This window comes from Protopterus annectens, chromosome 7.part0, assembly GCF_019279795.1.
Source record: "Protopterus annectens isolate FY-2018-M chromosome 7.part0, PAN1.0, whole genome shotgun sequence".
Lineage (NCBI taxonomy): Eukaryota > Metazoa > Chordata > Ceratodontiformes > Protopteridae > Protopterus > Protopterus annectens.
Window position 1 is genome coordinate 779628656 of NC_056739.1, and position 18275 is coordinate 779646930.

Consider the following 18275-nt stretch of genomic DNA (forward strand, 5'->3'; position numbering starts at 1 on the left):
TTGTGATAGTGAATACAGCCAAAAGGCCATCAGCAGAAGAGGTAATTACTGGGGATTTTAGTGTTTAAGGTAGGGTAGGGCTGTAAGCTGTGTGAATGCGTGTATGTATGGGGATGTATGTGTGAGAGTGTGTGTGAAAATGGATAAATGGGTGAGTATGTGTCATTGTGTTATTGTGATTGGGTGGATGGGGGTTGTGTAGGTTGTTTGACGTGTATGTGTGTATGACAGTGAGGGGTGGGGTGGCTGTCATACTTTTACACACCCCTAGACTACAACTTTGGGTGTGAGCCCACTAGTCATCTGGGGTAAGAGTACAACAAGGATGAGACTGAGTAAGTCGCATTTGTGCAGTCACATATCTTGGCATCAGTAAGGTGAAGAGAATGTAGAGTGTGGAGGAATATTTCCTCTTGGGGACTGAAACAAGGGTCGGAGGGGAGGTCCTCTCAATAGGGAGAGGATGGGCTTCTCCTCACTACCAGCAGGCTGGACCACTCTCTACCACCCAACTCTTGCTGGAAAATGGCCAGCTCATCAGGGCTCCTGATGAAAATAAATGGCTCATAGTGCTCTCACCCAGCCTGGGAGAGTCCAGCTCCCATGGCCCTTGAAAAATGCGCTGATTGGCTGTTGGTCATGGAGCCAATGGGCTGGAACTATTTCAAATCAGGGTGCATTTTAAACACTGTTAGTATGATAACTTAAGTGCCCAAACATAGGTGCTTCTGATGATGTGGCTACTGAAATGTGTATTACTGAGAAGTGTTCTATTTGTTTTGCTTCACCTTGTCACCCTTTTTAGTAAAGTTTTGGCAAAGTCAGCCTATTTTGTATTGCACCCAATAAAATGCTTTATGTTTTGAGAAAGGCTGTGTGTTTGCTGTTTAACAACATTAATCTCTCTCTCTCTCTCTCTCTCTATATATATATATATATATATATTATGTGTGTGTGTGTGTGTGTGTGTGTGTGTGTGTGTGTGTGTGTGTGTGTGTGTGTGTGTGTGTGTGTGTGTGTGTGTGTGTGTGTGTGTGTGTGTGTGTGCGCGTGTGTGTGTGTTTGTGTATAAATACATGTAAATGTATACAGCTGTAAATAAAGAGGCACTACAGAAAAATGTAGGCAAACAATTAAATGTTAATGGAGCAACAAATAATCAAGCCTAGCTGTTATCAGGCAAACTTACCACAGACTACCATCAGGATTCATTTATGGGCTAGGACCAACCCATTAATGCCTGCCAATTTCAACCAAAATGTATCTTAGCAATAAAATTAATTTAGATGCCGTTGTGTACTTACAAATGGTCCAATATTGCCTGACAACTGCACCATTGAAATATAAACATTTTCAAGGTGTTTAGTGGTTCATTAATGTGTGCCAATGACAGCTAAAATTTATCTTATCCATAAATATATTATATGCCTTTTAAGACTATTAATGGTCTGACTGCCTTTAACAGACTTAGGCAATTTGTTTCACTGTGAAAACCATTCAGTCACAGAACAATTTGGTATATCTGTTACATCTACTAAAATTCCTCAACAGTCTGATTTTCCCACACTCTGATAAACATTTTAATTGTAGACATTCAAAAAGGAATGAGTCCTTTTGGCTCTGTTTATAATAATCAGATGTTTTCTAAGTCTTTTTTAGTTTAGTGTATAAAGTTGTAGTTCCTTTAATCTCTCACAATACTGAAGTCTGCCAATGGCAGTAATCCTTTTTTGTTCATCTATGATGTAAATTCCTTAAGACCTTGCTGCTTGCCATAGTATTTGAAAACATCAAAGGATATCTGAATTCAAATCTATTTCTTATTATGTTAACATATGTTGGAATTAATTGCTTGTTTTTTTTTTTTCATTAAACTTCTCATATACCCCAGTTTACCTTCTGAACACAATGAGACAAGGAGATCCACTCTGAGTGGCACCATCAACTTCTACAGCCCATAATTCAGGTGATCAAGTGTGTCACAAGTCTTGAGTTTCTCACTTTATTAAATGTGATTTATTAAACCAAATGTCTGTGAAAAATCAATATAGACAACTTCCACCTGGAGAGTAGGCTCCAAAGCTATGACAATGCTGGTATAAAATATTTCCTTACTGATACATCTGAATAGGTATTTTCCATTCTGAGTTTTTAAATAACATTTCTTGCCAAATCATGATCAGTTTTCACCAAGTAATTAACTCTTAGATGTTACTCTTCCACAGACATGGAGTTAGTGAATTTTGCCCTCAGATAACAGAATTTTGTAGCATCACCACAACTAGGTCATGGGGTTGTATGGTTTCACTTTGAATCATCGAAAGCTTGAAACATCGAAATTCTGATCATCGAGTCCAGAACATCGAGTTTCAAACCACTGAAAATTCAAAGGGAACGTAAAAAAAAAAAAAGAACCTCTAAAACTATTTTATGAAGGGGGGCGAAACCTCCCATGTGGGAGGCAACCCCCCAAACTTTAATATACCAACTCCGAGATCACACTACAGTGGAGTAAAGGGAAATCTCAGTTTTAGCGCTATATGCAGAAGTGCTAAATGAGAAATTTCCAGTACCCTGTCTGCAGTGCCATCACAGAGATGGCACATTCACAGACACAGTGTGCAGGTCACTTTGCTGCCCTGCAGAAACACTAGCTTTTTCCCTTGTTTGCTTACCTTTTTCTTCCCCTTGACAACATCGATGTTCTAAACACTCGAGGATATGGTCTCGACCATATGAATTTCGATGGCTTAGAATTTCGATGTTTTCAAGTGGAACCGGTTGTATATATTATACATCACATCAAAAATTGTTTACACACATGATGTCAAATATATTATTAACTCTAGTGGGAAAATAAATAATTTGTGTGAGATTCTTTTCCTTTAAATAGTTCAGACGTGTACAGCTCATGTCAATATAGACAAGTTCATATCTCTAGTTAATATTGGACAGATTTAAATGTTCTGCCAGGTTTACTATCAAAATGCCATTCGGACAATGTCTGAATTGGAAACCTCGAACTGCTTAGTTCAACATTTCAGAATAGCGAAAAAAAATGTTGAAGTCATAACAGCGAATGCACACTAGCATTTGCTGTTGTGGATTCAACATTTTGAATGCAGACTGCACTTTAGTGGGGATCGGGAAATGTACCCTTTCCCTCACTGCAGTGCGATCTCAGAGTTTGTATATATAAGTAGCAGGAGAGTCCAGGAAGTCTTGGCCCCCTGCAAAACATTTGTAGGGCATGAGTGGAAGTATGGTATTTTCAATAACTAAAATACCTTGTTCGGTCATGTTCCTGTTTGTAGATTTGATTTCTGACATTTCAGGTCGGAAACATGAACCGCTAGCACATTGCAGGTGCAAGATTTTGATAGTAAACCGTCCTGCCACTATAATATTTTCAAAGTCCACAAGACATAAAACATCTACTAAGGTCACCATATTTCCACACTGACAAAAATGTGCATTGAATGTAACTGCAGATTGGAATCATGTTTCATTTGACTGTGAAACATTACAAGATTGTTGGTGGGAAAATTCTATTCTTTGGTCAAACTCTTTGGACTGATAATTTTCCACTAACTAGAAGTATGACAGTATATAATAATAATAATAATAATAATAGTATGCCAACATGCACTTAAAAAGTCAATACTCTTTATTCCAGATTATTTTAGCTATAGAAGAGAAATCAGTTATAATCGTTATAATCAGTTACAAGAACAACACGAAGATGGTCATAGAGCACTCCACCTCTGAATTTTTATTTGAAAATCTGTGCATGACAAAAGAGTCAATAAAGATGAGATTTATTAACAAGCCTATAAACTTTAAATATTGATCAAAAATTTCAGAACTACTAGAGCAATTCACAAATGAATAACATAATATCATTTATTCATCTTACTTCTATTTTGTCTTACTTATTCGACTTTGTCATAGTATTTCCTTCTGATAGTTTAAGCATTAAAATATTATGATTTTTATCTATTAAGAATAGCAGCTTGGACACACTTTGTAAATATTGCATATAGTTAATGTTAAGACTGAATAATTAAAATTATATAATAACACAGTTATTACAATATGCTGTGATAACAAAATTAATATTTCAACCAATAAAAAGAGCTCATCACATTTTAATAGAGTTAAAAACCTTTCTTCAGACTCTGAAGAAGTCCAGTAGTGCTAACTGGGATGAAAGCGCTTAGTGTACTATTTTTTAATCACATGGTTTTAATTGTGGAATAAACAGTTGTGTGGACATACCTGCCAGAGTGGATATTTTTCTTAAATTTTATTACTGGAGTATTTAATTTCTGTCACTGCCTGACTGGGGACTGCACTCTGATTTTATGAGATAAAGTGTTGTCGTGATACTGGTACTTATAAGGAAAGTGTTTTTAATAATGTAATGTGTAGGGTTAGGGTTACAGTTAGCACACATGAGCACCATCTTACTCATGCGTGTTAACCCTAAACATAACCCTACCCCAGACCTTACACATTACATTACTAAAACCCCTTTTCCTAACAGCACCAGTACACAAGACAAAAGGACACAGAATACAGACAACACAAAACATGCACAACACTGACTATCCTCTTACCTAACCTTACTCTAACCTTACTCTAACCCTAACCATTAAATACTTGCACACACAAAACAACTGCTATAACTCAGTCTTACATATCTTCACAATCACCACTTTTTCATTCAAACATGAATTTTCCCACTTACCTATACTATATAAAACTAAATTCAGCCAAATATAATTCACTCAAATGGGTATTCACTCATTTGTGTATCCTTTCTTTTTTACAGCCACAAACAACATTCCACCAAATGTGATCTGCTTTTTTTTATAAATAAAAACAATCACTATCCTTAATATTGTTATTCCATGAGTGCACAATAATTCAGTAGATCTTGTGTGTAGCTATCCTTGATGTTACAGATGCCAAATGTCTATCATTTTGTCATCAGGAAGGCACATAAGCTATTCATTTTTGCTATGACAGAACAAGGTGTCAGTTCCTCAGATTACTGAACCACCTATAACCAAAAGGGGGACAACCATCACTAAAATAGACTATATATCTGTATTGATACGAATGATAATTATAAAATTTTTCTAAAGCAAGTCATTAAGGGCATAGTGATCTAATTCTTCCACGGCAGAAAATAATATTTACTGACATGTTAGCTGAAAACAAAAACAAATCCAAATCATAAAATAACAAAATGTATCAAGTGTAACATCTTTAGTCAAGGGAAATAAAAGAGCACCCGCGTACTTTAAAATAAGCAGATCTAAACAGTCAAATTTGTATCTAAAGCTCTTTTGTCAGACAATCCTTGGGATTCAGAAACATGCTTATTGCAATCAAGCCAAGGCTACCACTGGTGTGGCTTGTAGATTGATGTGACTTGAAGCCAATTATCAAATAGCTTGAATTTTGTGGCCTAAGTCAGCACTAATTAGAAAACCTGCCTGCAGAAATGGTAGGCCCAGTGGGAAGAGAGAGACAGAGAGAACAAGAGATTCCCACACCTGCAGCAAGGACTGATACAAAGAGAACTTTCAAGTTAGTAGCATGCATACATGCATGCCCATAAGTATGTGCACACGGGCTACATCTGAATGCTAGGAGAAATTTTGCAAGCCACATTAAAGAGCCTACAGCTGATGGTAAACTACATCCCCTCCCACCTCCACCAACTCCCGCCGTGTGACAAACTGCTCACCCCTGCCAGTGCCAGAGTGAGCAAAAGCACTGCTGACTAGTAAGAGACTGCTAGAGGCTGCAGATAAACCAGATCACCATCACTGCACCCTAAGGGGAGGCAGGCCTGGAGCTAGATGGATTTCTGGAGGGAGAAGACTGTGCCTGATAGGGGATGGGAACTCAGGCATGACAATGGCATAACCATGGCACGTGTTGTGAAAAATGGAAACATAAATGGAAAAATTAAAACCACACATACTGAATAAAAAGGAAAAAGGATAGTGATAAAGAGAGGGAAAGAAAAACATATACTATTATTTATGAGACATAAGTCCTAGCAAAGCATTATGTAGATATACATATATATTAAATGAACGGTGCAGTGGTGCAGCTGTTACGTTGTCGCCTCACTGCAAGAGGTTCTCCGGTTTGATGCTCGGCCGGGGTGCCATCCTTGTGGAGTCCGCATGTCCTCCCTGCATTCATGTGGGATTCCTCTGGGTGCTCTGGTTTCCTCCCACATTATAAAGACATGCATCTGGCACATTTCTCCCCGGGCCTCCACTGAAAATTGGCTCATTCCAAATCAGACTTTTCCAGTAAACAAATGTTAAATAAATAATAAATAAATAAATAAATAAACAAGCAGTAAATATGCTACTGTGATATACCAGAAACTACAGCCAACCTGCATTATCCCATGATTCAATGGTAGGATGTGCAGGTATATGTGTATTGTCACAGGTCCCACTGCCATTTTAATACCTTTATTATGTGCAGACATGTCTAAGGGTCAGCGCCCGTTGTTTTCTCCTGTCTGCCTGATGACTCTGGGCATCTTGGGGCAATGCAGAAATTGCCTCATGTACACAGACCACCCTCTCCTCCTACCACCTAACACTACAACCTGTGAGAGATGCACTTATATAGCCAAACTGGAAGCAAAGCTCTCTTCACCCAAGACTGGACTAGACAGTCAAGAGAAGAAGGTTAAACACTTGCACCACACCACACTCATCACATAGTCCCTCAAAACCTACACCACCAAAACACAAACATAGCAACACAAAGCACACACCTACATTTGCGAGGCTCTCAATAAAAATCTGCTCAAGCAACAGAGACCTCCAAAGCAGAAAGCATGCAACCTCCATCCCCAACACAACCCAAATGACACATAGCCCACAAACTCAGTGTGCCACTCAACCACAGCCCATAAGGCATAACAATGTACTCAACACTCTAGTCATAGGTGAGTCTATAGTCAGGCACACTGATGTTCCACTCACCAGGCTAAACAAGGAGAAAGTTACTGTCAGCTGCCTGTCAGGTGCCAGGATCCGCCACATAATACACACACTCAGGTCACTCCACAACAAGTACAAATATGACTCTATCATTGTCCATGTTGGTGTGGATGACCTGAGATGTACCTCCCTGGACTACATGAAAAGAGACATGGAAGAGCTCTCCGATCTTGTAGCCCAGGCAGGTATGACCCTAGCCCCGAGTAGCATACTGCCATCACCCAGAATGATACCACAGTACAAGGACAAAATGATTGACTTCAACAATTGGTTAAGCCTCTTGTGTCATTCTAAGGGGATCCAGTACCTGTCTGCCTGAGATGACATGATCGACAGACTACGATACTTTGCCAGAGATGGCCAGCACCTGTCACCCTTGGGATTCCAGATACTGGCTAAGGCTCTTGCCACCCCTATAGTGCCTTTTTTAGGCAAGGTTCAAATGACAAATTCACCACCATAACAGGTACAAGAAAGCAAAATCTGAGGATAATGCTACTCAATGCTAGAAGTCTAAACCTCAAAATGCATTCACTCGAGGCACTCCTTAAAATGGAGAACATTGACATCTGTGTAGTGACAGAGACCTGGTTCAAGGCTCCAGAGAGCACCCCTGCATTACCAGGCTATAATTCATACTACACCTTTCGGCCACTTAACCTGGACTGAAACACTAAAGGTGGAGGCGTGTCCATATTCATTAAGAATATCCACACCTCCAGGCTAGTTGCTCAGCATAATGCATCCGAGATTATCCAAGTGCAACTAACTCTGGGCATGACCGCAATCCAAATTGTAACTTGCTACAGATCCCCCAAGATGTACAACACGACTTCAGGCTGTCTTTGAGGTCATGCTACATGCAAATGAGGCAGTCTGGGGGAGAGCCATATAATTAGCCATGTGTCTCCACCCAGAACTGCCTCCAGAAAGGCATTTACATGCCACGTAGATCAGCATGGCTCCTCCTACGATGTTGTGATAGTGAATACAGCCAAAAGGCCATCAGCAGAAGAGGTAATTACTGGGGATTTTAGTGTTTAAGGTAGGGTAGGGCTGTAAGCTGTGTGAATGCGTGTATGTATGGGGATGTATGTGTGAGAGTGTGTGTGAAAATGGATAAATGGGTGAGTATGTGTCATTGTGTTATTGTGATTGGGTGGATGGGGGTTGTGTAGGTTGTTTGACGTGTATGTGTGTATGACAGTGAGGGTTGGGGTGGCTGTCATACTTTTACACACCCCTAGACTACAACTTTGGGTGTGAGCCCACTAGTCATCTGGGGTAAGAGTACAACAAGGATGAGACTGAGTAAGTCGCATTTGTGCAGTCACATATCTTGGCATCAGTAAGGTGAAGAGAATGTAGAGTGTGGAGGAATATTTCCTCTTGGGGACTGAAACAAGGGTCGGAGGGGAGGTCCTCTCAATAGGGAGAGGATGGGCTTCTCCCTCACTACCAGCAGGCTGGACCACTCTCTACCACCCAACTCTTGCTGGAAAATGGCCAGCTCATCAGGGCTCCTGATGAAAATAAATGGCTCATAGTGCTCTCACCCAGCCTGGGAGAGTCCAGCTCCCATGGCCCTTGAAAAATGCGCTGATTGGCTGTTGGTCATGGAGCCAATGGGCTGGAACTATTTCAAATCAGGGTGCATTTTAAACACTGTTAGTATGATAACTTAAGTGCCCAAACATAGGTGCTTCTGATGATGTGGCTACTAAAATGTGTATTACTGAGAAGTGTTCTATTTGTTTTGCTTCACCTTGTCACCCTTTTTAGTAAAGTTTTGGCAAAGTCAGCCTATTTTGTATTGCACCCAATAAAATGCTTTATGTTTTGAGAAAGGCTGTGTGTTTGCTGTTTAACAACATTAATCTCTCTCTCTCTCTCTATATATATATATATATATATATATATATGTGTGTGTGTGTGTGTGTGTGTGTGTGTGTGTGTGTGTGGTGTGTGTGTGTGTGTGTGTGTGTGTGTGTGTGTGTGTGTGTGTGTGTGTGTGTGTGTGTGTGTGCGCGTGTGTGTTTGTGTATAAATACATGTAAATGTATACAGCTGTAAATAAAGAGGCACTACAGAAAAATGTAGGCAAACAATTAAATGTTAATGGAGCAACAAATAATCAAGCCTAGCTGTTATCAGGCAAACTTACCACAGACTACCATCAGGATTCATTTATGGGCTAGGACCAACCCATTAATGCCTGCCAATTTCAACCAAAATGTATCTTAGCAATAAAATTAATTTAGATACCGTTGTGTACTTACAAATGGTCCAATATTGCCTGACAACTGCACCATTGAAATATAAACATTTTCAAGGTGTTTAGTGGTTCATTAATGTGTGCCAATGACAGCTAAAATTTATCTTATCCATAAATATATTATATGCCTTTTAAGACTATTAATGGTCTGACTGCCTTTAACAGACTTAGGCAATTTGTTTCACTGTGAAAACCATTCAGTCACAGAACAATTTGGTATATCTGTTACATCTACTAAAATTCCTCAACAGTCTGATTTTCCCACACTCTGATAAACATTTTAATTGTAGACATTCAAAAGGAATGAGTCCTTTTGGCTCTGTTTATAATAATCAGATGTTTTCTAAGTCTTTTTTAGTTTAGTGTATAAAGTTGTAGTTCCTTTAATCTCTCACAATACTGAAGTCTGCCAATGGCAGTAATCCTTTTTTGTTCATCTATGATGTAAATTCCTTAAGACCTTGCTGCTTGCCATAGTATTTGAAAACATCAAAGGATATCTGAATTCAAATCTATTTCTTATTATGTTAACATATGTTGGAATTAATTGCTTGTTTTTTTTTTTTTTCATTAAACTTCTCATATACCCTAGTTTACCTTCTGAACACAATGAGACAAGGAGATCCACTCTGAGTGGCACCATCAACTTCTACAGCCCATAATTCAGGTGATCAAGTGTGTCACAAGTCTTGAGTTTCTCACTTTATTAAATGTGATTTATTAAACCAAATGTCTGTGAAAAATCAATATAGACAACTTCCACCTGGAGAGTAGGCTCCAAAGCTATGACAATGCTGGTATAAAATATTTCCTTACTGATACATCTGAATAGGTATTTTCCATTCTGAGTTTTTAAATAACATTTCTTGCCAAATCATGATCAGTTTTCACCAAGTAATTAACTCTTAGATGTTACTCTTCCACAGACATGGAGTTAGTGAATTTTGCCCTCAGATAACAGAATTTTGTAGCATCACCACAACTAGGTCATGGGGTTGTATGGTTTCACTATGAATCATCGAAAGCTTGAAACATCGAAATTCTGATCATCGAGTCCAGAACATCGAGTTTCAAACCACTGAAAATTCAAAGGGAACGTAAAAAAAAAAAAAGAACCTCTAAAACTATTTTATGAAGGGGGGCGAAACCTCCCATGTGGGAGGCAACCCCCCAAACTTTAATATACCAACTCCGAGATCACACTACAGTGGAGTAAAGGGAAATCTCAGTTTTAGCGCTATATGCAGAAGTGCTAAATGAGAAATTTCCAGTACCCTGTCTGCAATGCCATCACAGAGATGGCACATTCACAGACACAGTGTGCAGGTCACTTTGCTGCCCTGCAGGAACACTAGCTTTTTCCCTTTTTTGCTTACCTTTTTCTTCCCCTTGACAACATCGATGTTCTAAACACTCGAGGATATGGTCTCGACCATATGAATTTCGATGGCTTAGAATTTCGATGTTTTCAAGTGGAACCGGTTGTATATATTATACACCACATCAAAAATTGTTTACACACATGATGTCAAATATATTATTAACTCTAGTGGGAAAATAAATAATTTGTGTGAGATTCTTTTCCTTTAAATAGTTCAGACGTGTACAGCTCATGTCAATATAGACAAGTTCATATCTCTAGTTAATATTGGACAGATTTAAATGTTCTGCCAGGTTTACTATCAAAATGCCATTCGGACAATGTCTGAATTGGAAACCTCGAACTGCTTAGTTCAACATTTCAGAATAGCGAAAAAAAATGTTGAAGTCATAACAGCGAATGCACACTAGCATTTGCTGTTGTGGATTCAACATTTTGAATGCAGACTGCACTTTAGTGGGGATCGAAATGTACCCTTTCCTCACTGCAGTGCGATCTCAGAGTTTGTATATATAAGTAGCAGGAGAGTCCAGGAAGTCTTGGCCCCCTGCAAAACATTTGTAGGGCATGAGTGGAAGTATGGTATTTTCAGTAACTAAAATACCTTGTTCGGTCATGTTCCTGTTTGTAGATTTGATTTCTGACATTTCAGGTCGGAAACATGAACCGCTAGCACATTGCAGGTGCAAGATTTTGATAGTAAACCGTCCTGCCACTATAATATTTTCAAAGTCCACAAGACATAAAACATCTACTAAGGTCACCATATTTCCACACTGACAAAAATGTGCATTGAATGTAACTGCAGATTGGAATCATGTTTCATTTGACTGTGAAACATTACAAGATTGTTGGTGGGAAAATTCTATTCTTTGGTCAAACTCTTTGGACTGATAATTTTCCACTAACTAGAAGTATGACAGTATATAATAATAATAATAATAATAATAGTATGCCAACATGCACTTAAAAAGTCAATACTCTTTATTCCAGATTATTTTAGCTATAGAAGAGAAATCAGTTATAATCGTTATAATCAGTTACAAGAACAACACGAAGATGGTCATAGAGCACTCCACCTCTGAATTTTTATTTGAAAATCTGTGCATGACAAAAAGAGTCAATAAAGATGAGATTTATTAACAAGCCTATAAACTTTAAATATTGATCAAAAATTTCAGAACTACTAGAGCAATTCACAAATGAATAACATAATATCATTTATTCATCTTACTTCTATTTTGTCTTACTTATTCGACTTTGTCATAGTATTTCCTTCTGATAGTTTAAGCATTAAAATATTATGATTTTTATCTATTAAGAATAGCAGCTTGGACACACTTTGTAAATATTGCATATAGTTAATGTTAAGACTGAATAATTAAAATTATATAATAACACAGTTATTACAATATGCTGTGATAACAAAATTAATATTTCAACCAATAAAAAGAGCTCATCACATTTTAATAGAGTTAAAAACCTTTCTTCAGACTCTGAAGAAGTCCAGTAGTGCTAACTGGGATGAAAGCGCTTAGTGTACTATTTTTTAATCACATGGTTTTAATTGTGGAATAAACAGTTGTGTGGACATACCTGCCAGAGTGGATATTTTTCTTAAATTTTATTACTGGAGTATTTAATTTCTGTCACTGCCTGACTGGGGACTGCACTCTGATTTTATGAGATAAAGTGTTGTCGTGATACTGGTACTTATAAGGAAAGTGTTTTTAATAATGTAATGTGTAGGGTTAGGGTTACAGTTAGCACACATGAGCACCATCTTACTCATGCGTGTTAACCCTAAACATAACCCTACCCCAGACCTTACACATTACATTACTAAAACCCCTTTTCCTAACAGCACCAGTACACAAGACAAAAGGACACAGAATACAGACAACACAAAACATGCACAACACTGACTATCCTCTTACCTAACCTTACTCTAACCTTACTCTAACCCTAACCATTAAATACTTGCACACACAAAACAACTGCTATAACTCAGTCTTACATATCTTCACAATCACCACTTTTTCATTCAAACATGAATTTTCCCACTTACCTATACTATATAAAACTAAATTCAGCCAAATATAATTCACTCAAATGGGTATTCACTCATTTGTGTATCCTTTCTTTTTTACAGCCACAAACAACATTCCACCAAATGTGATCTGCTTTTTTTTATAAATAAAACAATCACTATCCTTAATATTGTTATTCCATGAGTGCACAATAATTCAGTAGATCTTGTGTGTAGCTATCCTTGATGTTACAGATGCCAAATGTCTATCATTTTGTCATCAGGAAGGCACATAAGCTATTCATTTTTGCTATGACAGAACAAGGTGTCAGTTCCTCAGATTACTGAACCACCTATAACCAAAAGGGGGACAACCATCACTAAAATAGACTATATATCTGTATTGATACGAATGATAATTATAAAATTTTTCTAAAGCAAGTCATTAAGGGCATAGTGATCTAATTCTTCCACGGCAGAAAATAATATTTACTGATATGTTAGCTGAAAACAAAAACAAATCCAAATCATAAAATAACAAAATGTATCAAGTGTAACATCTTTAGTCAAGGGAAATAAAAGAGCACCCGCGTACTTTAAAATAAGCAGATCTAAACAGTCAAATTTGTATCTAAAGCTCTTTTGTCAGACAATCCTTGGGATTCAGAAACATGCTTATTGCAATCAAGCCAAGGCTACCACTGGTGTGGCTTGTAGATTGATGTGACTTGAAGCCAATTATCAAATAGCTTGAATTTTGTGGCCTAAGTCAGCACTAATTAGAAAACCTGCCTGCAGAAATGGTAGGCCCAGTGGGAAGAGAGAGACAGAGAGAACAAGAGATTCCCACACCTGCAGCAAGGACTGATACAAAGAGAACTTTCAAGTTAGTAGCATGCATACATGCATGCCCATAAGTATGTGCACACGGGCTACATCTGAATGCTAGGAGAAATTTTGCAAGCCACATTAAAGAGCCTACAGCTGATGGTAAACTACATCCCCTCCCACCTCCACCAACTCCCGCCGTGACAAACTGCTCACCCCTGCCAGTGCCAGAGTGAGCAAAAGCACTGCTGACTAGTAAGAGACTGCTAGAGGCTGCAGATAAACCAGATCACCATCACTGCACCCTAAGGGGAGGCAGGCCTGGAGCTAGATGGATTTCTGGAGGGAGAAGACTGTGCCTGATAGGGGATGGGAACTCAGGCATGACAATGGCATAACCATGGCACGTGTTGTGAAAAATGGAAACATAAATGGAAAAATTAAAACCACACATACTGAATAAAAAGGAAAAAGGATAGTGATAAAGAGAGGGAAAGAAAAACATATACTATTATTTATGAGACATAAGTCCTAGCAAAGCATTATGTAGATATACATATATATTAAATGAACGGTGCAGTGGTGCAGCTGTTACGTTGTCGCCTCACTGCAAGAGGTTCTCCGGTTTGATGCTCGGCCGGGGTGCCATCCTTGTGGAGTCCGCATGTCCTCCCTGCATTCATGTGGGATTCCTCTGGGTGCTCTGGTTTCCTCCCACATTATAAAGACATGCATCTGGCACATTTCTCCCGGCCTCCACTGAAAATTGGCTCATTCCAAATCAGACTTTTCCAGTAAACAAATGTTAAATAAATAATAAATAAATAAATAAATAAACAAGCAGTAAATATGCTACTGTGATATACCAGAAACTACAGCCAACCTGCATTATCCCATGATTCAATGGTAGGATGTGCAGGTATATGTGTATTGTCACAGGTCCCACTGCCATTTTAATACCTTTATTATGTGCAGACATGTCTAAGGGTCAGCGCCCGTTGTTTTCTCCTGTCTGCCTGATGACTCTGGGCATCTTGGGGCAATGCAGAAATTGCCTCATGTACACAGACCACCCTCTCCTCCTACCACCTAACACTACAACCTGTGAGAGATGCACTTATATAGCCAAACTGGAAGCAAAGCTCTCTTCACCCAAGACTGGACTAGACAGTCAAGAGAAGAAGGTTAAACACTTGCACCACACCACACTCATCACATAGTCCCTCAAAACCTACACCACCAAAACACAAACATAGCAACACAAAGCACACACCTACATTTGCGAGGCTCTCAATAAAAATCTGCTCAAGCAACAGAGACCTCCAAAGCAGAAACGCATGCAACCTCCATCCCCAACACAACCCAAATGACACATAGCCCACAAACTCAGTGTGCCACTCAACCACAGCCCATAAGGCATAACAATGTACTCAACACTCTAGTCATAGGTGAGTCTATAGTCAGGCACACTGATGTTCCACTCACCAGGCTAAACAAGGAGAAAGTTACTGTCAGCTGCCTGTCAGGTGCCAGGATCCGCCACATAATACACACACTCAGGTCACTCCACAACAAGTACAAATATGACTCTATCATTGTCCATGTTGGTGTGGATGACCTGAGATGTACCTCCCTGGACTACATGAAAAGAGACATGGAAGAGCTCTCCGATCTTGTAGCCCAGGCAGGTATGACCCTAGCCCCGAGTAGCATACTGCCATCACCCAGAATGATACCACAGTACAAGGACAAAATGATTGACTTCAACAATTGGTTAAGCCTCTTGTGTCATTCTAAGGGGATCCAGTACCTGTCTGCCTGAGATGACATGATCGACAGACTACGATACTTTGCCAGAGATGGCCAGCACCTGTCACCCTTGGGATTCCAGATACTGGCTAAGGCTCTTGCCACCCTATAGTGCCTTTTTTAGGCAAGGTTCAAATGACAAATTCACCACCATAACAGGTACAAGAAAGCAAAATCTGAGGATAATGCTACTCAATGCTAGAAGTCTAAACCTCAAAATGCATTCACTCGAGGCACTCCTTAAAATGGAGAACATTGACATCTGTGTAGTGACAGAGACCTGGTTCAAGGCTCCAGAGAGCACCCCTGCATTACCAGGCTATAATTCATACTACACCTTTCGGCCACTTAACCTGGACTGAAACACTAAAGGTGGAGGCGTGTCCATATTCATTAAGAATATCCACACCTCCAGGCTAGTTGCTCAGCATAATGCATCCGAGATTATCCAAGTGCAACTAACTCTGGGCATGACCGCAATCCAAATTGTAACTTGCTACAGATCCCCCACCATGCCCCAGGATTCCCACTCCTCATTTCTTGAGAGACTGAAAAATATTAGGGTACAACCTAATACCCTAATGATGGGCAATTTCAACTACCCCACCATTAACTGGGAAATCTATTCATGTACCAACTCTTTTGCTCAATGTTTTCTGGAATTCATAAATTCCAGCACCTTGGATCAACTTAACCACACCCCCACCAGGGGCAGCAATAGCCTGGACCTGGTCATTACCAACATGGGTGACCGGTGTTCCACACAGGTTAATTCCTCATCAGTCAGATCAGACCACAAGCTAATCAGCCTAGACATCCACATCCTGCCCCCACCCCCATTAGGGAAACCACTGTAAAAAATTTCTCCAAAGCCAACTTCACGCTTCTTAAGACAGAAGTGGTAAACTTCACAACACCCATGCAGATGGACAACAGAGGTACGACTACTGAATCCTACACAAATGCACTTTATAAGCACTTGCACGAGTGCATGGATCATGCTATCCCTAACAGAACCAAGATGCTATCCTCCAAAAAAAGGAAGCCAATCTGGTGGTCCCCTGCTATAAACAAACTCTACAACAGAAGAATTAAACTATTACAAAAAAAGAGTAAAAACACATGATTGGAGGAACTCCCTGGTCAGCCTCTGTAAGAAGTTGAGATCCCTCATAAAATCCTCCAAAGCTAGTTATGAAAACAAAATTGCCACTGATTCTAAAGGCAACCACAAAGCAATCTATAGCTATGTCAAGAATCTCAATGGCAACACTCAGATCTGCTCTGAGTTACAGCACAATGGCACTAAATATGCAGAACCAACTGATATTGCCAACATCCTTGCAGATAGGTTCAGTGCTAACTTTACCCCCTCTCACCCCCTAAAGGGACCATCTCTATACCAGAAGAATGCAAAGTCTCTGTAATCATGGCTGCACAGGTAAATACCACACTCTCCAAAGCCAAGAACACAGCATCCATGGGACCTGACAACATTCCAGGCTGCATTCTACATGAACTACAGAATGAACTGGCACCCCACCTAAGCACCATGTTCAATCATAGCCTCACCTCAGGCTTTGTGTCCACTGAATGGTGCACAATGATGGTTATCCCACTCCACAGAGGGGGAGCCACCACGGACCCTGGGAACTACTGCCCCATTAGCCTAACGAGCCTGGTCTGCAAGGCCATGGAACGTATCATCATGGAACTTATAAACAAAGACATTGGTAAACTCCAAACTCTAGACCCCACCCAGTTCCAGTTTTTAAAAGGCAGATCATGTCTCCTAAACCTGATAGACTTCTTTGAAGCAGTCACCAAAGCTGTAGACGAGGGCAAGGTGGTTCACACAGCCTATCTAGATCTCGCCAAGGCTTTGGCACCATCCCCCACTCTGGAATTATAGATAAATTCACTAAACTAGGTATAAATCCCTATGTCATAAGACGGGTTGCCAACTGGCTCACTGACAGAACCCACACTGTGAAAGTAGCAGACACCAAATCCAACTTCAGACCAGTGACAAGTAAAGTACCACAGGGTTCGGTCCTGGGTCCTCTCCTGTTTGGTATCTACTTCTCTGAAGTACAGGCTAACACAGAAGGTCTTTGGCTAATGAAGTTCACAGATGACTGCAAATTAGGAGCCATAATTTAAACTCCTAACAATGTGGACATCCCACAAAAGGGCCTCATTGAAACAGATGCCTGGTGTCAAAGCCATGGCCTCAAGCTCAATGCCAAAAAGTGCATTGTCATCCCCTTTGGTAAAAACTCTGTACCCATGAACTACCATATAGGTGGTAGTCTACTTAACACTGAAAGTGTGATAAGAGGCCTTGGGACACAGGTGGACAGTAGTCTCTCCTTTGATAATCACATCACCACAGTAGTCAGGAAATCCTTCTACATGGCACACCTCATCACAAAAGGTTTCTCATTCAGGAAAAAAGAGGTCATTGTTCCCCTCTACTCGGCACTCATTAGACCCATTATAGAGTACAATGCCCCTTTGGGTATGTACCTCACAAGACATCTACAACAACTGCAAAGCCCATAGAAATACCTCACAAAGAGGATTACTGGCCTCAAACAGATGCCCTACGCAGACCGTCTCAAAAATCTCCAGCTTTACTCCATCGCATATTGCCTACTCAGAGGCGATCTCTGCCTAACATACAAAGCTATGTCAAACCCAGAGCTGTTGGACATGATCCACTTAAAGAAATCCCAATCCCTCCGAACTACACACTCTAGGGACCTAAACCTTGTCACCACAATAAACAGGACATGCTGGTGGGATAGATTCCTGTCCCAGAGACTTACCATACTCTGGAACTAACTACCTATCTATATGAAACAAAGCTTCTCATTAGCACTCTTCAAGAAAAATCTTGATGAT